Source organism: Lissotriton vulgaris, chromosome 4_1, assembly GCF_964263255.1.
Source record: "Lissotriton vulgaris chromosome 4_1, aLisVul1.2, whole genome shotgun sequence".
Lineage (NCBI taxonomy): Eukaryota > Metazoa > Chordata > Amphibia > Caudata > Salamandridae > Lissotriton > Lissotriton vulgaris.
In genome coordinates this window covers 668,501,942-668,527,292 of record NC_141691.1, presented here as the reverse complement: position 1 = coordinate 668,527,292, position 25,351 = coordinate 668,501,942, and positions in this window count along the sequence as shown.

The following is a 25,351-nucleotide window of genomic DNA, read 5'->3' as shown; positions in this document are numbered from 1 at the left end:
CTGCCCCTTGTTTCTAGAAAAGGGCCTCCCTCCTAAAGACTCCCTGGTACCTGTGGAAGCACGTAATCACTGTGCAGAGGTACGTGGCTGCATTGTCTAAAGTAAGACTAGTCCCTGGAATGCGTGTGACTGCATATTGACGGGTCGTGCATTTTTCCTCCAAAACGATAAAAACGTGAGCGAAAGCCCCGCACTCAGTTCATAATCAGACGCTTTAAAAGATAGAAGCGTGCTTTGAGCATCGACCAACACTTATTTGCCGATACTTCAGTAACTAACTTTGATCCACTAAACAGCTATGGGTAAAGACAGTGAATGATATTGCCAAATAGTGGTGAGTACACCGACACCATATTGAGGCGAGTTAAGGTTTTGTTTAAGCCAATGAGCACACATATCGCACACAATATTTATCAATAACAAAAATACAAAAAGACAGTGAGCTCCGACAACTGCACGAACACATCTGGCCAATACAACTTATCGTTGTGTATGAGACTAACACCACCCCAATTTTTACGCAACGCCAGCACAAATATGCGCACAAATTAAAAACGCATTACCATGACACCTAAAAGGGCTTGTATTGATTAGATAGCAAAGGAAATTACAATTTTGCTCCAAGGCACCCAGTCCCCTTACGAAACTATGAGCAAAGAGCCAGAGGCTTGTATATAATTTTACAAAAGTATACACACCACTACCGGTCTGTATGAAAATACCGATAATGAGAAGGGAAATTTGCCACCTGATCGAAGAAAACGAGCAATGAGCATTGTTGTAAACCAGGCACTTGAGTATGTGGTATTTGACTGCAAGATGTAGTGATCGATAAAGTATTGCCATTTTTATATGTTGCACTTTAATATATAATGCACTCTTTTGACTTATGTCCCACTACCTTCCCCAAGGTTACCCACATCATTTGTATTTACAGGCACAAGACTGACCTCCAAGGCATAAAGGACTAATACATCGCTTTACCACTCACACATCACACGGTCCTGAAGAAAGCCCACCGACCTTTCTAGGCGAATAGGGCTGAAACATGTCGACCTTTTAATATCACGAGAATTGATAGCGTGAGAATCTTAACAATTCTCTTCACGCATATCTATTATATTTTCACCGCTAACTCGAATCCAGAACAATAAATATCGTTAACTGGCTGTCCGAGTTATTTTAATCTCACAATCACCACTTATCACTGGACACTACTGCTTTTAACCTTTGGTTACTACCTCCAGGTGGAGGCTGCATACCAACTAACCCTGTGATTATGCAGACACAAGAGTAATATAGCGGAGAACCAAGATATGCCGCTACCAGAAAACATCTACTCACGTGCATGAGGGTTTTTTACCAAGGGACATACCACCTACCTGTAAAATCCAGGTTAGCAGGACAAGTGATCCTTCCCTCCCCCAACTGATTTGCAAAATTAGAAAGGTGTCAGCAGTCAGAGTCCTCCGTATTAGAAACTCCAACATGGGTCAAGTAGCATAAATCCACACTAACCAAAGCAGTGATCTATACCTCAAGATGTCCTAAGCCAGAATGCCGACTATGCCTAACTACGTTGCATCATAACATCAGTTACATCTAAATGATGTCCCACAAACTGGTATAATGAAGAGCTCATCTCCCTTAAGAAAGAGTGTAAAATAGCCGAGCGCAAAAGGAGAAGAGATTATGATCCTATACTCAAAACTCTCTACGTCCAGGCACAAAAAAGTGATCATCGTAACATCTGCAGGACCCGAGCTACTTACTACGCGACAGAGATTAGCAAAAGCCAGAACGTCTCTAAAACCATCTTCAAAATATTAAAAGAGCTCAGTGTTAAAAAAACGGTAGAAAAATCTAACACCTCACCCACACTGTGCGAGAACCTGGCATCTTTTTTCATGGATAAAATTCACAAAATATACAATGCCTTCCCAATCGTGCCACACCTCAACCCCTCAATCACTATGACCATGCCCAAACTTACCAACAAGATGAATTTCTTAAACTCTGCAATAAAATCAAGTCAGGCTCACCTGCAGACCCTCTAAAACCAGCACAATTTAGAGAAGCAGACTGGACAGTACTTGGCCCGCTCCGAGACATTATAAACTTGTCCTTCTCCACTGCCAATATTCCATCCAGATGGAAGCAGGCCTGGGTCTCCCCTATCATAAAAAAACCTATGTTAGACCCAAATTTACCCGAAAATTTCAGGCCTATTTCACTGCTCTCTTGGCCAGCCAAAGTGGCGGAGTCCCATGTCAATACCATCCTGACCAATTACCTGGTGTCTAATTCCACTCTAGACAGGCCCCAACATGGCTTCCGTGCTGGACACAGCACCAAAACGGCCCTACTGAGTGTGACGGAACATCTCTGGACCATATTGGACTCCGGCGAGATGGCAGCACTGATTCTTTTAGATCTCAGTGCTGCCTTCGATACGGTCTCACACGAGGTGCTGCTGTTCAGACTTGAGGCAGGAATATCGGGACATGCCCTCAATTGGCTTAAGGCAATCCTATTGGGGAGATCTTTCAGGGTCTGCACCCCGCCGTTTCTCTCTAAAGAGTGCCCCATTAGACAAGGAGTGCCCCAGCGTTCTGCACTCAGCCCCGTGTTGTTTAATATTTATGTCCAACCACTGGTGGAGGTAGCCAGGAAACGTGGGCTGTCTCTAGTATCCTATGCTGATGACAGCCAGCTAGCGGTAACATTGAAGGATGAGGGCGGATTGAGCGCGCAGAATTTCAAACAAAGCCTCATAGACATTACTAGCTGGATGACGACAAACTACCTTCAGCTTAATGCCGGTAAGACGGAGGTCTTGCTGGTGGGTAAAGAGACAGCGGCCTGGGGAAACAAATGGTGGCCTGAGTCACTTGGCCAACTGCCCGACCCTAAAAGTCATGTGAAAAACCTTGGAGTATGGGTGGATTCCGCCCTTAACTTCACCCATCAGACGAAAAAAGTTGCTGACACATGCTTTGGGATCCTGGGGAACCTTAAGCCGATCTTAAAGTTTTTTGACCCCCAGACACGTCAGCTCGTGGTACAGTCAGCCATCCTTTTGCAGCTGGACTACGCAAGCTCCCTACTGTTAGGGGTAAACGTAGCGGAGAAAGTAAGACTGCAACTAGTCCAGAATGCAGCAGTAAGAGCATTAACAGGTCTCCCCCGACATCAGTCAGTGGCAAATACTTTAACTAAACTCCACTGGCTCCCGGTGGAGAAGAGGATCCACTTCAAGACCCTATGTCTTGCATTCAAAATCTTGAAAATGGATTCCCCACCTATGCTAAGTCCACTTCTTACAGCATACGTGCCCCAACGCACTTTGCGCTCGGAAGGTCAGAACTTGGCAGTCGTCCCCCGTATTAAACTAGCCCGGATGGGTGGACTCTCCTTACGGTATCTTGCTGCTAAGCTCTGGAATGCTCTGCCTTCCCAGATTCGGGGACTGAACGATCTTCTGTCTTTTAGAAAGGCCATAAAAACCCACCTCTTCTGCTAAACGATGTTATGTAAAATGCAAATTTCTTCGCAGCTGTCCTCCCTCCTTCTCTGGTAGAAAGCACAGGGACGCCCCTTTGCTGGGGCAGCCGAGCGCTATATAAAACCATATGACATAACATAACAAACGGTACTCAGTAAATTTCAATACCATCAACACGCAATGGTTTCTTTAAACCATCTTGCCTTCCCCATAAATCTTTACTCCAGCCATCCTTGGTCTTATCTCCTTCTCCTATGAGAACTCTCTTCCTATCTTGTTATTGCATTTCTTCGTACCAGTTGCAAATTCACATGCCTCAGTATCTGCTAAGAACAAAAGCCCTTTTCTCTCTACTAGTGAAGTCCTTCTCCACCTTCAGTGGGAACACAAAATACATGCAACATTTCTACTGAAAGGAAAAACTAATTTAAATGCTAAACTGAAAAGTAAGCTTGAATCATAATGCATCTCAGGCCCACGAGTTAGGCTAAGTTTACATGTGAACGGGTTACATTATATGCGCTTCTCTTCACACACACATAAAATTTTCAACATATATATTAGTAATTAATCAGTACTATGATTATTCTTTTAGTAAACAACTCATTATACCACTTATCCATGAACACATTAGCAGATATTTGTAATATATTAATAGATAAGCACCAATATTCCATCAGTTCCTTCTCTAAACACACATACATTTCATCAGTTCATGAGGATATTTTAAATATGCAATACACCCACTGTCATTTTCAACATTAATCACAAAATAAATGTGAGTGTGGTCTACAGGTGATTATAATGCACTCCTAATACACCTCTCGGGGTGGAGTCATTTTTGCACTTCTCCACATGCAGCCATTGTTTTATGAAGTACAGCTCCAGAGGCATCAAAGCTTATAGTTCTGGTCCCACCCTTGTTCGTTTCATGTTGTCCTCAGTGGGTGTTGACCAGTTTAGCTGGTATCTCAGGTTCAGCAGTTGCAAACACTGACCATTGACTACAGGGATTTAAGCCCATAGTTCGGCGACTTCCTTGGATACCAGCCACAACATATCAACTGATGTCTTGCTACCAACCCACTCCCTGAATATTAACTAGATCAGTTTTATGCTTCCACTAGTCGCATGGACAGTGTCTGATACCGTACAGTTTCCATAAATGTACATTTTATCCAGGGTATGTGCAGCACTCAAGAACTAAAGACACTGGACCTGATTTAAGGCTTGGCGGATGGAGTATAGATCCTCATTGTAGCGAAGAACATTACCTCCACCACCGTGACAGACTACCATCTGCCAATTGTCAAGATGATCACTAGCCCAGAAGTCAAATCTTTACATTGAAAGGAACTGCCATCACTTCGATTCATTTCAATTTACAAAATGCTTTCTGGATGCTCAGGTCCGTTTGAATTTTTTTTGTTTTGTAGAAACAAACCCCAAAGCCGGAGTTTATGTCCGAAAAATAAAGAATTAATGGCCCCCACAACCGGAGACCCTTCTCCCAGGATGTGGGAGTCATTATATTTTTTCTGTTCCCTCACCACCAGGTGTTTAACAGGAAAAAAGACATCACACCATCCAACCTAAATAGAGTGGGTGGTGTAATGTCCTTCATCTGATGGTCCCTACTCCAGTGGGCTATTGGAGGAAGTATTCTATTGGCAAAGCCAGTGGGAGACAGAATAGTTAAGGTCAGCCTGTATCTAAATGAGGCAGGGGGACGGAGGATTTGGAAGACAGGGTACTCCATCACATTTGCAACGGAGCACCCTGCCCACTAAAGTCTACATCTGGCCCTCTGTCCAGTTTCTTTTTGCCAACCAGTCGAATCCAAAAATTCTGGACTAGTATCCACTTTATTTTTTAGTGGTGGTCGATTGATACTTAGGCATTTTACCATTTAAATTAATATTCAGCATTTAAAGTCAGCAGCACCGTTTAGCGATAAGTTCCTCTGAAGAGCATTAGAATGCTATTTGGTTGATCCTTGCAGTGCAGCTCAGACCATTGAGCTGCCCTCCTTGAACAACAGATAGAGAAGAAATTAGCACAAAGAGCAGATGTATCATTAACGCCGTATTTAGATTGTTCAAGGACAGATTATAGAGCTGAGGAAATAACACACTGATCACGATTAGTGTCAATACAATAATTTGTTCAACACATTTTTTGTCCGTAGGCACTATAATCATGTAAGGGCCAGATTCATTTGCGGGATTATATATTGCCCCCAGAAGGTGAAATTATGTGTTACTCACCATTCTAAATGCCCTACCAGGTACTATTTTGGCATCACAAGTAAATTTCGCATAGAATTCCAAGTTCAGTCAATGATGAGAGTTTGAATATGTTCTAAAAGCTTGATTCTCATTAAGAGATGAGTAAGTTTCTTTTTATTCCTGGTATTTGTATCAGTCAGTAAATCTTTAGTAAGTTGACAGGAATCTCATAAAAAGGTTTAGTTAGAAGCAAAGACGAATAATACATCAAACGCATTCCATAATGGAATAAAACCCAATTCTAAAAGATCAGATCGAAATTTCAGAGTTAGTAGAACTCATGATGAGTTCAAGTTCAAAGAAAAACAGGAAGATTAAAGGAGCATAAAGCTCAAAGCCAAATTAAAGTAGCAGAACATCCCATAAACAGTAGTTCATGAAACTCAGCCAAGTTTCAGTAATACGAGTAAGTGATCATTCAGTTGCATTAGCAATCTGTGAAAATTAAGCATCAACATGAATTAAGGATGAACAGTAGCAGCAGTAGTTACAACTGTCAGTCCAGGCCATGAAGGTAGGTCGAAAGTATCAGAAAAAAGGCATTGAATCTAACTAATAACACTCACTAAAATAAATGATTTCAATATATGTTGCAGACATTATAACAGGTTTCTTCCTCGCTGGAACAGTCAAATGGCAGTACTCCTCTGTGAGCAGTGTGAGAATCAGAAGCTAATCATTACAAACAATATGTTGATTAGTAATATAACATATTGATCAAAACTGGAACATTCTGTAGTCATTTATTTTAGAAAAAAGCAATAGCACCGGGCTCAGTGCTGATTTACAAAAAATCTGTGCGCCAATTCTTGTTACTTTCTAACATAATATACACTGTATCAATCAATTTAAGAAAATATTTTTAGTTTTATTGATCTTTGTTTTTTGTTGGTATAAAAAATATATAGTATGTATACATTCACTTTTCAATTAAACACATGAATAATTCCACATTGCTACATATATTGCACCAATAAATGCTTCCACAAACTTAATTTAAAATTCACAGCTTGGATTATATATCAGATTTCTCACATTTTATCTAATTTTACACAATATGCAATAAATTTTAACATATTGTGGACATAGAAACAGAAAAGACAAAAAGACACTGGTAGTGATTTGCAGAATACCACCAACGCGTTCGGCAAATGTCTTCTTCAGGATTTTTCTTTTACCAGTGCATACTGTATTTTATTATCCAAGGATATTTATTGTGCCGGTTCCTCCTCACTTGTAGATCATATTCTATGGTTGACCACTCTGATCAATATCAAACTTGTTTTGACTTCCTTTATATTTTTATAAATTGTGGTCCTTCATTATTTCTGGAGCTCCAAAAATTCTTCCATAAATGTTCTGAAATATGCTGGAGTTTTTCCACCGGAAAATCTTCCCAATATAGTGATACCCAAGGTTTATAGACTTAATTAGTATGCTCTCTGTGTGCTATACACTGTAACCGCTTCCGAAGTCAGTCCATAATTTAAATTTTATGCACTTGAGGGATTCTCCATGTTCCCTTGTTTTATTGTGAAGGCCACCGTAGTGAGACAGGTCCTCTCGTCTCACTACGGTGGCCTTCATGGACTGACTTCCGGCACAATAAATGTCTTCGGATAATAAAATACAGTATTCACTGGTAAAATTGATTGATACAGTGTATATTATGTTAGAAAGTATCTAGAATTGGCGCTCAGCTTTTTTGTAAAACAGCACTGAGCCCGGTGCTATTGCTTTTTTCTAAAATTGTTTATTTCCCTGTTAGGGTTTATCCTTGATTCAAGGGCCCGTGTCTTTGTCATAGACATTCTGCAGTAATGACAGACAATTTTAAGGTCAGACTTCTAAATTACTTTTCTGCACTATTCAGCAATATTAAATTCACTTCCTGTTAAAGGAACCTTGCTTGTTAGGGGCTGATACCGAGACTGGCGGTCCACGGACTCGGGAACGGTCAGCCCGCCCTGGGATTGCTCAGCGATCCCTGTTGGTGGCACAGTGGTCTTAAGGCCCCGGTATGCTTTCAGGTCAGCTCCAGTCCCGCTAAGCATATTACGAGTTTCCTCTCCGCCACGGTTTTCATGACAGTTCATCCTCCATGAAAACCGTGGCAGAGAGGAAAAAAAGGGGCCCTCTGTTGCCTCTGGGCCAGGGGATACATGCAGAGGGCACACAGTGTGCCCCCCTGTGTGCGTGCACCCCAGTGCCTGCACTACATGGACTGCAGAGGACCATGCCGTGCAGGCACTGACTTTGACATTCCCATTGCGGGCCTATTTCATAGGCACTTCCCTGGGAACATCAAAGAACCGCCCGCCAGACATGACAAAACTCGTAATCTGGAGGGAGGTTCACACAAAGGTTTGGTGGTGTGGCGTCGGGTGGTACCTCCACCGCACTGCCAAACTCGAAATTAAACCCTAAGTATTTCTATGGCCTATACACATAGGTATGACTGCCCATTGAAAATATGGGTAATTTCAGCTTTGAAATTTTCGAAAATTGTTGCACATTTTTACTATTAATCGAAATAAAGTATATTTTAATTAGTCAACCTTATCCCCCTTGTAAAGTTAAAAGTGCAAAGAGGGAAATTGGCCATCCAACTGGAGTGCATAATATTTTAGACCCCAAGACATCAGTGGTGAAATACAATAGCCATTATGGAAATGGCCTGATAATCACTTTCAGGGTCCCAGAGAAAAGGCTTCAGGGAGGTTTGTATGTTTCATTAGTAAAAGGCTTCCATAGTGAGAGCTGAAATACGAGAGAATGGGCATTTTCCTTCCCTGGTGCAATTAGCATGTTGAGCCATATGATAATTCGAATTCATGAATGTCACCTCAATCTGGTGATTTGATCAGTTCAATAAAATGTCTATGTTTAAGAATATAAACATATATTCGTTTGCATATTATTTTATTGTACTGTTTTTATAGCGCAGCCTTATCACAGATGGCAGTGGAATGCTTGTGAGATAGCAAGGATATGTCCTAACATGTACAAATTAGAGTCAAACAGTTACAAGTTTACAAGAGGAATATGCAGATAAGTCACATTTTGAAGTACAAATATTGAAAAAAACAGATTGTCATGCTGATTGAGGCTGTGGGCTATAAAGAGCTGATTCTAAATCTCTAATGAAGCCAATAGAACATTTTCGGCATTTTTTTTCCACTTTTAATTGTTTTAGCCTTTTTGTTTCTTCTGTAAAGTTTCCTCTATAATATACACAGTGAGAAAACCCTAAAAAATCGAGTCTATTGCAACCTTACTCTACCTGTGTTTTGCTAATAACTATGGGCCAGATGCACAAAGAGTAGGAATAGCGATTTCCAAATAGCTATTTTATCCAAATCGCTTTTTGGAAAGATTTTGTTTCATACTTGTGATTCAACTTATCTCATAAATATTAATGAGGTAGGTTGCAGTTTGTGCCCCATTAGGAATGCCTGCCATCACAGGGATGGTGGCCTGCTGATGGCAGCAGACTACCATGTCTGTGATTGCCTTTAAATAAACGTTCTTTTTTTTGTTGAAATGCAAATGGGATGCGCATCAACAATAAACATGAAATGTTTTGTTTTCATTTTTTTAAGAGAAGCAGTAGTCTGAGGGACCGCAGCCTGCTCTTACAACCTGTTTTTTTAACGTTCACAACAGGAAGAGGTCCCCTGGGGACAACTTCCAAATTGCAAATGCTTTACCACCAACTTTGAGTTGGTGGTAAAATATGAATGTTTTGCAACCACATTTCGGTCCTAAAACCTTGCTACATAACACTGGAAATCGCTATGTGGAAGGGACGCACTAAAAATGCTCCATCCAAATAAAGATTTCTACACCCAAACTGCGATTCTTGAGAATCCCAGTTTGGATGTTTGTACATTTGGAAAAGCATTTTTGGAGTCAGAAATGGTCCCATGTTGCGGATCGGGATGTTTGTGATGGTAAAATGCTTCTTACATAAGCCCCATTCACATAGATTCATCATCGGCATGTTTTGCGAGTCTGTAATAGCGATTATTAAGGAATCGCAATTACAGACTCAAAAAACGGGATTCATGTAGAAATCGCAATATTTATTGCGATTTCTACAGCTTGCTTATTTGTGATTAGCTAATTGCTAATCGCAAATAAGGAATAACTCCCCATTCATTCCTATGGGCCTTTAGGCCCATAGGAATGAATGGGTAGATATATCAATGTGCGAATCGCTATTAGCGATTCGCATGTTGAGTTTGCGATTTCAAGGGTGCAGGGGTCTCCAAAGGACACCCTGTTGCATCCCTGAAATGATGTTGGATGCTGGTGTTACGCACACACATGTCCCAAGGACATGTGTGTGTGTAACATACAACTTAGAAAAATGCACTTAAGTGACTTTTCTAAGTTTCCGCTATTTACCACGAGGTTTGACTTCGCGGTAAATAGTGGCCCAAAATAGCGATTTCGCAATTTTTAAATGTTTCATGAATTGCATTTAAGGAATCTCAAATAGAGATTCCTTAAATGCAATTCCTAGCAAAATTGCGAATTCTATAATATCGATTTTTGCATTTGGGATGATGAATCCCAAATGCAAAAATTGCGCTCGCAAAGGGCCAGATTCTTAGAATCTGGCCCTTTGCGAGCCAAATTTCCGTTGATGAATCTGGCTGTATGTATCTTATTTTGTCAGACCAGTTTTAGGAATGAGGGCCAGGAGTTGGTTTGGAAGAGAAAAAGAGGGAAGAAATGAATTTCCTTTTTGCTTTGGTCAGCAGAAGCAATTGTCATTTTATGTCTCCCATTTAGCTGTCTGTTGTTGAAAATGTATTGTGGACTATACCAATAACTACACTCTGCATTGGATCAGCTTGTTGCTAATCAGTGATAGTCTTTCTTGTTAATCTCGTTTGCTTCTTTCTTTTTTGATGGCTTTCCTTCTTCTTGAGTTTTTTCCTTCCTGTATCATAGCTTCTTTACAATTCTTTCAACTGTATCCTTCCACTATTTACGTTCAGGGAACAACTTTTTACATTCAAATTTCAAATCTTTATTTCGATCAGATGACCATAAAAGATATACAAAGTACCACATCAATTAAAATTCCAAAGTATCAATATATCATTAGTGTTAAGTACATTGAATTTAAAAAGAGAATGATAAAACAGGGGTAGCAGTCAATCTATGAGACTGCATGTATTTTCTTGCTCTCTCATTGTGTGCTACTTCTCCCCTCAAATCACTGCCACCTGCACCCTCTGTGTTGCTTCCTCTCACACCAGCACTTCAATTATTTGCCCAACTATCCTCATTCAGCTCATTTCATTTTGTGTAAGGTAACACCCCACACTGAGCTCCTTTGTTGCAACTACCTGCTACACCATCTACTCAACTTTTATTTTAACGGGTACCACCCCGCAAATGTCAGTACGAAATTGCACTGCACCCATCACAGATTGCTTTGCACTGATAATTCCCAATCCCCTAGCACCATTGTAATTTATGACTCAAGCCTAGCTTTTTGGATAGAGAATTTTTGAATTGTGTTTCAAAGTGTACAGCAACATGGGACCCGATCGTGGGAGTGCATGCCATAAAAATCGACTATGTTTGATGAACGATTGCCTGAGATTGTATGTTGACATGGGCAGAAAAAAACAAGATTTCTCAAAAGGGATTTGATGGCACGTGGTCTTAGACCCTTGGCTCTCATCAACCCTTCCTGTAGGCTGCATGCAGGCCAGAGTCATGATTGTCAGCCGGCAGGCTATTGCCTACTTTTTTTTGTATTCACAGCAAACAAAACTCAAGTGGGAGATTGCAGCTTGTACAGTAATAAACCTTCCCCTCCTTTATCCGGCCTGAGACAAGCCCTGTCCTTCGGAAAGGAAACAGATGTTGTTGTTTTAAGCAGTTTAAAATGGAACTAAACTGAAAACACAGTCAGATCAAAGCCTGGGTGTCATGTAGATGCTCCGATCTGATAGTGTTTGCACTCACTGGTCGTCCACAGAAAAAAACGCTTTATTTAAACATGAAACAAAACTACAAGTGGAAAAAAAGAGGCAACAGGGTTTCTTTGTTCAATCAATCCCATGTTTAGTTTCCTTTCATTTTCTGCCAAGTGCTTGAGCGTATCTTTTAATGTCAGTGGCACTTCTTTCTGAGTCCCTTAGAGTGCCCTTACGTTTGGTTGACAACCTTTCTGACTTGAAAGCATACCAGATAACTCATGGCTGCCCGACGAGCCAAGTTAGTCTTTTATTCAGATGAAGTTATATAGGGCAAGACATTCCATTCGTGAATTCGCATTTGTTAACATTAGTTGGTGGAATTGTATCAAAATAAGTGTACCCTTTGTCTTTATCCCGACAGGGAGACTTATAACTTGTTATGAAAAAGAAAGCGTTTTTTGCGACAGAAACAAGGCTTCCATAAACGATCTTACCAAAATGCCATACAAATTAAAATGGCATAATCAAAAATCCCCAATTACCAGCTAATAATAATAATAATCCACATTTGTAAAGCGCACAATCACCGGTAAGGGTCTCTAGGCGCTGGGGGTCGTCGGGAAGATTAAGCAAGCTATTGCCCAGAGTCACATGGTGCTGGGCTAATCTGCCGCCGGTGCCAGGGATTGAACTGTGATCCACAGATTCCGGAGTCAGTCACCCTAGCCGCGACTAAGGGTCTGATTTAGTATTTGCCGGAGAGGGTAGTCTGTCCCAAGTGCCAACAGAATACTGGCCGTCAGAGGTTTACATATAACATTGTCCGCCCTATTTAGCATGGTCGGTGTTATTTTTTCACCTCCAGGTAAAGTCACAGTAAAAAAAATATAATGACCCTCACACCATAGGTGAGGCTCCTATAGTGTAGGTGTTAGTTTACAATTTTGTTTCTAAAAAAAATTGTTAATAGTTTGACGGGCAGCCATCTTGCTTGACGATGCTGTCCAGGGCCGGACTGGCTGCAGCAGGCACCGGGCGTTTCCCCAGGGGACCCGAAGGGGTGGGGGCTAGTTTTGTGTGTATTGGGGGCTGATTTGTCAATGGGGCTCGGTTTTGCAGCAGAGCTGCAATATCAGCCCCCTGTAAGAAAATCGGGAGTGGTGCTCTTACTAGCACGCCCCAAAGCACCCCCCTTCCTAGTCCGGCTCTGATGCCTTCTGTAACACTTTTAACACATTGACAGGAACTGCCATAAAGCCGGGTTTTCTAATGTTTGGAGATGTCCACAGGCCGGTGGACATCTATAAATACAGAGAACAGGTACTTCATTAAGACGAAGGAAAACAAACAGTACTCTGCAGTTTAAATCAGACCGTTAGCCCCAATGTGACAATGTGTCCGGGGTGCCCCCCTCTCTAAATATAGACGGGTCCTCAAAGGTCGTAAAATAAATTGTATGGTGCTTTTAAGAATATATATATGCCTAATATTGTTTAAAAAACAAAAGAGACAACTCAACATGAATGTGTGCAAACATCACTTATCTACATTAAAAGAAGTAAGGTTATTGTAGAGTTAAATTCCTCAAATGTTCAGAATTATTAGAGGCTATCACACTCTCAAAAGGAAAAAAAAACAAGCTCAGGTAAACAGTTAGTGATCGCTCATATACACCCAGCAAGTTGCTCTACGTATTTGGTAAAGATGGGTCTTATGCAAATGTGTCTCATTCATGCAACCCCTTCACCCTTTTAACTCCTCTTTTATAATCTCTTTAGGCTTCACAACCCTGTTTGGCAATCTTAAACCTGATATTCTGTGCCTGTACTCTAATGGTCTCGAGGCCAGGTCTCGTTAACCATTCACCACCCTTAAGGGTCCTCCACATTCCCCCTGTTCCCCTAATGGAACTCTTCCTGTCAACAGGACAAACACTTCCCAGATGATAGTATTCTCTAACCACAATTTTCGCTTCTCTCTTTTCAAAATTGATCTACTATGGCTACTACCGTTGGTTTATCAACATCATTTCCTTCAAAGGGCAAAATCATCTCATTGAAAACCTGGAATATTTGACCTTTAGATCCCAATGCCGCAAAAAAAAACAACACTTCATTCAATGCACAAACCTTTTGTTTTTCTTATTGCTTCCTTTCTTGCACCATTTGCTCTCTCTAGGTAACCTGCTTTATCGCTTCTGCAAGCAACAAGCAGTGTATCCTCCAAAGAGCTAATTTTCCAAAGGACTCTCCAAAGAGCATAAATAATCATAACCCTTCTTGGTTTCTTGTAAGCACTGAAAAAAACCATAATGGTTACCCAAACTCCCACACTAAACTTCACAGGAAAACCAGGCCAAAACAGAAATGACACATTGTTGCTCATCCTGCTAATGTCAAGAGGGGCACATTCCACATTCGTCAAACATGATGGAAAAAACCTTTCACCCGCTGACAATATTTATATTCATAAAGTGTCACACAGTGGCATCAAGCGGGACCATATATTATGGAAGGGATTGGGAATATGAAATGTATTCTTTAAGTAGCACTACATCATAAATTGTCTTTGGAGTAGTTTTTAACACTTTAAATCAATTCACTTATGTGGTGTCCCCAACTTTGGGCAGGATTACAAGTGTAGGTGCTATTAATAGCACCTGAAGAAAAACGTTACAACGGAGTACGTTATTTTTTGGGTGCAATAAATAGTACCCTGTTACCAGTTTTTGGGTAATTCCTGAGCAGATTTTAGTTTTAACGCACTAAATCTCCCTGATACTGTAATTACTGTATGGTTTTCCCCTGTTAAATTTCGGTAGGTTTGACCTGCCAACATTTAACGCGAGTTTGAGGTATTTAAAACATCTGATGATCATTGGATGCATTAAATAACACTCAACTAATAATTCTAAGCAATGTGTATACAGGGGTTTGCGCATGAGTCGGAATTATTCGGCCAACTCGTAATCAGGCCCAAAGTGTCCAAAGAACTGGGGAAATGTGTTTGCATTTGGGAATGTGTATTTGAAACCTAGAAGCTAAATACAGTAACACCTATGTTTTGATTTTTTTCCATTTCACAGTACCAACCATAAGAGAATTGCAATTCCAGATGTTAGAAGTTGTAACAGCCCTTGCAATAGTGACCAAAAGAGTCCCAGAGGGAAGGGATGGTCTGGTTTATTAACTCGAAATAATAACTAGAGCTAATAACCATATGATTTTCCTGGGTATACAAAGTAATGTGGTGATTACAAAAAATACCTATGGTCCTGTCCTTCATTTTCTGAATGATGCTAGAGTTACGCACTAAAAAAAGCTGTACAGATGTTTCATAAATTCAATTTATAATTAGATATTATGAGAAAAAATTCAATTTTTTAGATATTTAAGCTCAACCACTTTACATTCATCTATACTTGAATATCAACTCAGATAGATTGTATTGCATCCTAATCTTTACCTGCCCATTTGGTCAACGCAAAACACTTGAATCTCATTGCCATAGTTTTGGAAATGTGTTTCCGAGATAAAAAGTACATGATGTTAATATTGCACATATTTAATAAGGATTTCCTGGTACATCCCTGAAAAGGAATACCTGCAGGTAAGTCACATTAGCTGCAGTTTCTTACCGCTAGGAATTACCTGGTCTTAAAAATTAAGCTAACTTGTATAATGGGACCTCATTTATGAGGTTCTGGTGCATGGCAGCACCCCAAGTAATCTTGGTGCGCTGCTCTGTGTCAAAAGACAACATGTCTATAAGATACAGTGCATTCCTGCCCTTTTCCCCAGTGCTGGCGCACATGGGCTGTCAGGTGCCAATAGTGCAAGGATAGCTGCAGTGCAGGGCTGATTGATTTTGTGCAGGAAGGGTCACCTTCCTGCACAAATAAAATCACAGGAGGCAATTTCCTCTTCCTATATGTGGTGCAGAATGCAGCACCCTTAGAAAAAGGAAAAAAACAAGGAGAAATGAAAAAATGTCTCTTGCTGCGCCTCCCCAACATCACCCCTGTGGTAGAATTTGATTCTGATGCATTCCCAGGTTTTCGATTCCTCATAAATCTGGGAATGCTTCAGATTCCATAGGTGTTGCGTGGGAACACCTACAGCGACACCCATGAAATGCCCCTTTCACGCAGTGTTCAGCGTGAAAGTGGCACATATTTACAAAGACATGAAAAACCACATAGAGTGGCTTGACATGGCCTTGCAAATATGCTGTGCGCCACCAGAATGTCAGCAACAGGAAGCTGGAGACACGGAACCCAGTAAATCCAGAGACGCTCCATAACCATCAGGAAGTGTAGAAAAAGAAGAGCTGCACTACAAGAAACCGTTGGGAGAGCATAGATGACCAGCTGGGAAAATCTTCGCTGAAGATAGGAGGCACTCAGGTAAGGTAGCCTTGACGAGGACAAGTGTATGAAGATAGTTGAGTATCTTTTATAGCCTAGCACTCAAGCTGCTGCACCTGGAAGTGTGCTGACAATGTTTCACCATCAATTAGGCCATGTGTGCATGTCTACAGTTGTATGGAACATGCCTTGGTTGTGAATGCCATGGTGTCTACAGTTGTATTGAACATGCCATGGTCTTTCGCTTAACTAATGACCTCATGTATACAATCATTGTGGGATATGTCTAGAGAGCACAGACATGTAATTGATGAAACAACCACTGCCACCAGGGATTAGGTAGATCAGTGGCACACAAGATACATTGGGACAGTTAAACTACCAACATGCCGGACAGTTACATAATACTAGCACTATTTACACTGCATGTTGTACAGGTGTGAGTGCACACAATGTGCAAGAACAGGAGGAAGCAGTGTCATGACAATCACCACCACCACCATGGCAGTACCGTAGAAGGGAGCGGATCTGCTGCCAGAGGATCACCCCCAATCACCTCTAGCAAGAAGGTGCTTAAGAAGGTGTCCATTGTCCGCCTCCTGAACCAGATAATGCCTGGCCTGCAGCCCATATATCAGCACTGCACCAACATCCCTCCACAGACTAAGCTAGACACTGTCCTCTACATGTTGTCATCAGGAACATTTCAACATACCACTGCCAGAGTGGCAGGAGTATCACAGGCATCCTTTTCCAGGTTCCCCCCATAGGCCTGGATGCCAGCATAAGCCTGACAGCTAACAACATCTCCAAGGGCATATCGTGAGTGTCATAGAGCAAATCTGCACAGCTTATGCCAGTGCAGGTAGACAATGAATGGATAACAAATACTATCAAAGCTATGGCCTAGATTGGCCCCATGGTGTTTTGCATTGAGGTGTACGCACAATAATTGTTCAATGTTGCTGTGCAACCACACAACACATCTACTAACTTCTTTAGAGTGTCCCTACAGTGGACACTGTGCACCACCATGTAGCGTAAAACATCTCACAGGCTCACATACATCCACTTTCATGTCCATGCCTCACACATTGAAACAGCAAATTCCCAATCAGAATTGTTAGGGGTAATCTATGGTGAAAGGTCTGAGGCTGGTGTTGTGCACAAATTGGTAGCACAGCGCTTTGTCTTGTCTCAACACACAGGGATGAGGTATATGTACCATATTTATGGTGCATCTCTGTGAGTGTCCTTGCGCTGGTGCCAACAAATTTGGAGAGTGCCAGTTCCGGCACTCTTGTGCCTTGTAGCAAGGGTGACTGCGCTGCTTGGTTATTTATTCCGTGCATGAAGGGACACCTTACAGTATAAAAATAGTCTAGAAAGGGGATTTTCCTCATCCATGTGTGCTGCAGCATGCAGCTCACATGGAATGACCTGAAATGCACAAGAACTAAATACATGTCTCCTAGTCATGCTTGTCTAAGAACACTTTTTTAGAACTGTTAAATTTAACACAGCCCCAGTTATGTGAATCTGGAGTCACATCAAAAGCTATGTTGTGGTGGAACGCCCCCCAACACCAATTTACCACCCCTTTACTGTAGCAGACTGCTGTGGTAAGGCAAATATGAACAAGGTGGCGTAAATCAAGGTTAACTGGCTTTGCGCAACCCTGTAAATTTGGGGATATTTTTAACAACAAAAGTGATGTCCAATTGGCGTTTGTGCCTTGTATGCATGCTTCCAAATCTTTGGCACAAGTAGTAAATGCTTGGTTGACACATATGTATGTGTGTCAACCCCATGACATTGGTTCACACCTTACTGGAATGGAGTAAGTACTTGCCACATATGTAGTCACACATACAACATATGAAAAACAGTGTTACTTGTATCATTGCATGCATTGTGAAGTATCGCGCAGTATGCATCTGTGAAGGTTTGCATGTTGGTAGCCCATACACATTTTGATCCAAAGACACCCTACCAATGAAAGCCACATACACAACATCCGTCACCTGCCATAGAGTATTGCCAGGCTTTCAACAACTAAACAAAATGGTACAAATACAGGTCAAATACCACTTAGCGTTAATTTATTAACTATGTTACACGTTAGCGTGTAGTTTTTATAGCCCCCCAATAAAACTTGTAAAGTACATGACTTGTCATTGGAAATGCAACTCCTAACTGTTTGAAGCACAAAAATTCAAACAAACCTCACTGTACTGCCACCATTGGTCTGCAATGCTGCCTGTCGATTGCTCAACGGTATCTGCTTGCTTTTGCACTTGGCATCATGCCAGTGCTTCCTGCAGTCCATCACTGTCTTCTTGACTTCTGTGATGGAGTTCACCTTGTTGAAAATGGCTGCCATGTAGGGTTTTTGGTCCCCACTGACATCTTAGAGGTGATAAAGGCTGGTGATGATGCCCCGTCACCTCCGCAATGAGGATCTCAATCGACTCCTGACTAAATCTGTATTTTCTCTTCCTCTTCCCCTGGGACTCCGGTACTCTGGCTGGTCATCCCTGCTGTTGGGGGGTTGTTGCCCTGTGCTGAACTTGGTCCTGGCTGCTACATTCTACATTCAGGTAATTATTTTTCCTTAGCGGTGTATTTGTAAGCTCTTTTTGCCGCTAGATTCTGAAAAGTGATGTTGGGCTGACTAGCGCCTTGACACAAACTCATTTTTCACAGCTGCTAGCTGATCCTTACATCACATAGCGACGTATTGTAAAGTGAAAACTGCTTAGCTTCAATTCTTGTAAATATGCCCCAATGTTTTTAAAGTACTGTATTGAAACATAGATACCACTGGAATTGAATGTGCATTGACTGTGAAATTGCGAAATTCTTCGATTTCCAGGTAGTAGGGGCGTTGCGCTAGACGATGATGCTGAACCATTTACAAGCAGAGGATGGCGGAAAATCTGAGGAGAAAACCCAATCCCCCACCAAGCAACAATATATGTGGCCAGCACCGCTTGACAAGAAGGGGGGGCAGAAACTAGTCCAGGAGGTGGAGGAGGAACAGGAGGAGGAGGGAGACATTGTTGCCCCATACAGAACATCAAGAAAGCAATTTCACTGCCGGGTATCAGTGTTTCTCCTCAATCACTTATGAGGATCATCAGTCCCCAACTATTAGCTAAGAAGCCACAGGTGCTGCAGAACTCACCTCCGTACAGCCCTCAATTAACAGGTACTTCTGTGCACTCTCCTACACAGTCCTCACATTAATGTGCATCTCCCATATTCTCTCAATCACCTGAGAGACATAACACTCCTGTTGAGGTATGGATATCATCCTTTACAGAGTATCTCCCACACAACTGCCCAGATGACGCTCTGTCCTGCTGGCTAATTTGCTGGGCAAGTAACACTTGGGTGGAGTTGGCATGGGCTTATGCTGTAATCTGAGATGATCAGTTTTTCCGACAAAAGTCTAATGTGTGGAAGGTAATTCATGAATTGGGGAATACTTTATGAGATAGCTGACGCCCTTAAGAAGTCCCTCAGATGATTGCCAAGTAGACCCAAGCCTTGGATAATGATGCAAAATGTATTAAGATATAACAAAGATGCAGCAAGAATGCAAAGCAACATTCCTTGGCCATGAAGATGATAGAGGCAAAAAGCAAAAAATGGCAATGTAAATCTTCAACGCAAATACATGCAGCAGAGTCTACACCGCCTGAAAACCCTTACACCTTTAACACAGTCACCTCTGTCACAACTACCTGCACAACAAAACATTCAAATATTCCTGGGGGACTTTAACCTCCACTGGAATGACCCAGAGGACCCAAAGATCAATAGGCTCAAAGCTTTCCTATCCAACCTCAACCTGTTCCAAATCTGTGACAGCTCCACCCATGAAAAAGGCTCAACCCTTGACTTAATAATTTCCAGAGCGGACTCCACCCAGCTTGAATCAATCCTCCCATGTGATTGGTCTGACCATCACATCATTACTTTCCTTATCAATCAATCAGTTAAACCCCTGTCCGTCCAACCCACGAGAATGAAAATCTGGAAGAGGAACCTAAAAAACATTGGTCCAACCTACTCTCAACCTCTAGTCCCAACTTCATCCCTGCACCAGAAGGGTTAGATGAGGTAAATTTCCTGACCAATCACTACTTCCACTCTATGAGCATGGTACTAGACAATCTAGCTCCCCTACAACTGAAATGGGTTGACACAAAAGACTCAAAACCCTGGTATGATATTGGCTAAATGAATACAGACGATAACTAAGAGTAATTGAACGACATGGAGAGTGGCAACATCCTCTGACCACCTCAATTTACTAAGAAGCACAAGAAACTGTTATTACAGAAAGATTAGACGATCAAAAGCAGACTCCTTCAGTAAACAATTAGACAAAGCCAAGAATCGTCTGAAAAGGCTATTCGAATGAATAAAATCTCAATCTAAGGGTCTCTCCCACACGCCCCAAGCTAATCCAGACACACTGCCTACATTGCCTTCTTCTTCACAACAAAGACAGAAAACATAAAGAGAGACCTCCTTAATGATTGATTATCCCATACCGACTCTCTCAGGATCTCCTCACGCACCCTGCTTGTGACCCCTCCTAGTGGGTCTGCAAAGTTCAACCTCAAAAACAATGCGTCATGGGCCTCCTTCAACACCTACAGCGAAGAAACTATCCTAAAAACGCTCGAGGCCCTTAATACCTCCAATCACTTATGAGACCCTCTCCCAGCAAACCACTTAAAAGACTTTATCCCAATGCTAGTGCCTCTATGGGCAAGGATTATAAACACGTCTCTCCTGCAAGGAACCATCCAAGACATCCTTAAAGCAGGTCAGGTATCCTCCATCTTGAAGAAGCCATTGGCATATCCATCAGACATTAATAACTAGCGCCCTATATCTAACATTCCCACCTTGGCCAAACTACTGGAAAAATGTGTTAACTCACAGCATATCAACCACATAGAACATTTCAACCTTCTCAATCAATTCCAATCAAGTTTTCGTGCAGGGCACAGTACCGAATCAGCTATGACTCACATAATAGATGACCCATTAAGAATCCTGGACCAAAACAAAGGTTGCTTACTAATCTTGCCTTTGATACCGTCAAACATGACAACTTACTAGATCTCTTGAAACATAAAATGGGACTATCTGGCTCGGTCCTAAACTGGTTCACCTTCTTCCTTCAAAACAGAATACAAAGTTTCAAGGTCAATCAATCCTTATACAAGCCCACCCCAGTCACTTTAGGAGTACCACAGGGATTATCCCTCTCCCCTATGCTTTTTAACCTGTTTACGAAACCACTCACCGAGCTTCTCAGCTTCTCAAATATCCACTATCACATGTACGCAGACAACACCCAACTTTACATAAAGAGCCATTCACTCAAAGACATCAAATCTCTCAATTCAACTCTCCAAGAAACACAGACCTGGTTGGCCAATAACCCCTTAAAACTAAACACTCTCAAAACCGAATTCCTCTTAATTGCTCCCCCTGCCAATCAACAATCATCCTTGAGTGGATACAACACCTAACAGCACTCATCGGTCAACCCCTCACCACTGAGTCTGCGAAATCGCTGGGAATAACTCTGGACAATAAGCTAGACATGCAGAAACACATCAGCGCCGCGACTAATGGAGCACATTTTCAAATGAACACCCTTAGGAGACTGACGCCCTTCCTGCCAGCAAATGACTTCAAACACGCAGTTCAAGCTCTAGTAATCCCTATGGTGGAGTATGAGAGTGTCGCTCTCTGCGGCCTTTCCAGATCAACGACGGTCCCTCTAAGAGCCTCAAACAACACAGCTGCTAGACTCATCACAGGCTACAAAAGAAACTGTCACATCTCCCCATACCTTCGTGCTCTCAACTGGCTACCTTTTCAGGCCAGAATCCATTTGAAAATAGCCTGTATGATGCACCAGGCACTACATCACAATACTCTGAGATACCTAGCTGAGAAACTGGTATTATCAGGTGCTAATAGAACCACCAGGAGCTCCTACAATATTTTTATAAAACCACAATGTTTTACCAAGAAAAAACATACAACCGGACCTTCTCAGGAATGGCTCCACGGATTTGGAATGCATTGCCCCCAGAAACAAGGCAGAACCCATCCACAGCATTTTAAAAAAAAGAAGTGAAATCGATTCTATTGGCGAAATATATTTGACCTATTGATTTAACCGTATATATTTGCTAATCTGCTACAGTTACTACTCTTGTATTAGTCTAACCTATGTTATTTTTATGTGTATCTTTGTCACCTATATTTGCCCTGTAAAGCTTTCTGATACCGAGAAAGAGAACTCAGACCTTCCACTGCAGTGCCTGCACACAGTTTACAAACTGCCATTTTGGCCTGACAAGTGCACCCACTTTTAAGACCTTACCCTTCTCTTTTTATGCACATCAAACATCCCTATGGTAGGCCCAAGATGCCCCATGGGCAGGGTGCAGTGTATGTGAAAGGTAGGACATATACTGAGGTGTGTACCATGTCCTGACAGTGAAATACTCTCCATTTCGTTTTTCACTGTTGCAAGGTCATCTTGCCCCTACGACAGAATGGGGAAGGCTGTGTGATATGTTTCCAGCCAATCTTACCATAGGCTTAAGATGGAGAGGTGCACCTGATCTCACAATTTATTAACACATCTTTTTGTGAAGGTGGTTTTTGCATTGTGTGTTTAGAAACCACGCACGCTTTTAGAAGTGGCTGTTTTTTTTTGTTTTAACAATTCTGTGTGTCTCTGCCTGGTTGTGGATTGACTGTCTGGATTTGGATGTGATAGGCTCTGGGGAATGTCTTCACCCAGGGGAGGAGGTGAGACAGCAACAGGCTGGCCTGCATCTGGAGTGTAGGGGGCAGGAGTAGCCCCCGGAGGTGAAGAGGCCTGGGCTCATGCCACAAAACAATGGATCCATCTCCTGCTTAGTGATTGAGGATCCAGACCCCCACTATCAAAGGAAGAAGGTTTCACTGGCAGGGAGACACCCAGAACTGGTTTGGACAGGGGTCAGTGCCCCCTGAACACAAATACTTCATAGACATTTAGGGGTATAACTATGAGAGCTGAAACTCCTGTACTTTGGAATGATCAAGATTGAAAAGGATTGAAACTACTTTATGGTCAAGAGGAACCTCTGCCAAGGAAGAACAGCTGAAGAGACTGAAGAGAAGGACTGACCCTTGCTGTGTGCTGGCCTGCTGTTTGCTGATTTAACTAAGGAGAGGCTAAGGGACTGTACTGTGTGCTGTGTCCCCCTACTTGAAAGGACTTTGCTGTGTGCTGTGTCCCCTACTTGAAAGGACTTTGCTGTGTGCTGTGTCCTGAAGTAACTTGTCCCGAAGGGCCCGAGGAGAGCCAGCTCCTTGTTGTGGAAACTCAGTGACATAAAAGTTTCCAAGTGTGTCTCAGCAAATCTGTGTGTGTGTGCTTTTTTGCAACCTGAGACCTTGATAAGAACTGCCCCATGATCGTGTGCACCTGGAGTCCACGTGAGTCTCAGCGACGCTGTGTGCGTGTTCCCTGTTGCAGCCTGAGACCTTTGTGAGGATTGTCCTGTGGTCGTGTGCACCCGAAGTTCAAGTGAGTCTCAGCGAAGCTGTGTGTGTGTTCCCTGTTGCAGCCTGAAACCTTTTTGAGGATTGCCCTGTGTTCGTATGAATTTTAACTCATTTTTATTTCGTGGACTTTGGTGACCCACCAAAAATAAGCTAATTTTTAAAACACAGATATAGAGGGAAAGAAATTAAAAGGCAGTTCAGTGAGCTTTTGATAGCCTTTCACACCATTGCTATGATTACTACAAAATGTAAGCAAGCCTTTTCTCAAAGGAATCTAATATGCACAAGAGTATCATTGCTGACTGAACAAACTCTTCTGCAATGTTTTAAAATCTTGTTGGCCCACCATTTAAGATATTCAAACCCATTACTAATCTTCACCTATGGCTTGTGAAAGAACAAAGAGTGGCTGATGACACTAGGTTTCAAACAAGGAAAGAGGAAGACTTGGAAAGCAGAAGCAATTTAGACACTCTGGACCTGATTTAGAGTACAGCACACAGTATTTACTATGTCAGGGCGAAGGAGTAAATTACTGCATAGCCCTGAGGGAGTACCCACACAATGAATTTAGAGATGCCTGCCAGCCCAACCAACATCTCTTGAATTCCGGTATTCCTGGCAATGCACTGAAAGTGTCATGGACTGCTCTGTGAACATGACAAACCCAAACAGCGGACATGTAATATTGTTTTTAATTTACAAATTAAAATCCCTGAGAGTGGAGAAGTGTGGCTCAATGATTAGAGCGATTCAGAAAAGGGGGTGGTGATGAACAGAGTGTCTGAATTAAGCAGACCACTCTTACCCAGTCCAAAGATCAGGGCTTGATCCTTCACCGTTATTTATCTCACTGCACCATCCCAGCTCAGAACCTGGCTATATGCAAATCAGTCTGTCCCTGGCCCAGTGCATCATGGGAACAGGGCAGACTAAACTACCAAGCCAATTCTTCACCAGAAAGGAGACAAGCTACCGGGGACCGGTTTCTGGCATTTCAGCCGTCTTCGGCCTGGCTTGCTCGAATCCTGATGGTGCAGTGAGAAAGGGACTCATGTCTGAGTATACCCTGCCACACCTATAGTGCCACTGCACTGGGACAGGAACAGACTAATTTGCATGTAGCCAGGTTCTGAGCTGGGATGGTGCAGTGAGCTAAAAAACGGTGATGGATCAAGCCCTGATCTTTGGACTGGGTAAGAGTGGTCTGCTTAATTCAGACACTCTGTTCATCACCACCCCCTTTTATGAATCATTTTGTCCACCATAAGCGTGGAAGGGTATACTCAGATGTGAGTCCCTTGCTCATTGCACCATCAGGATTCAAGCAAGCCGGGCCGACGACGGCTGAAATGCCAGAAACCGGTCCCCGGTAGCTTGTTTCCTTCCCAGTATAAGAATTGGCTTGGTAGTTTGGTTTGCCCTGTTCCCACCATGCACTGGGACAGGAACAGACTAATTTGCATGTAGCCAGGTTCTGAGCTGGGATGGTGCTGTGAGCTAAAAAACGGTGATGGATCAAGCCCTGATCTTTGGAATGGGTAAGAGTGGTCTGCTTAATTCAGACACTCTGTTCATCACCACCCCCTTTTCTGAATCATTTTGTCCACCATAAGCGTGGAAGGGTATACTCAGATGTGAGTCC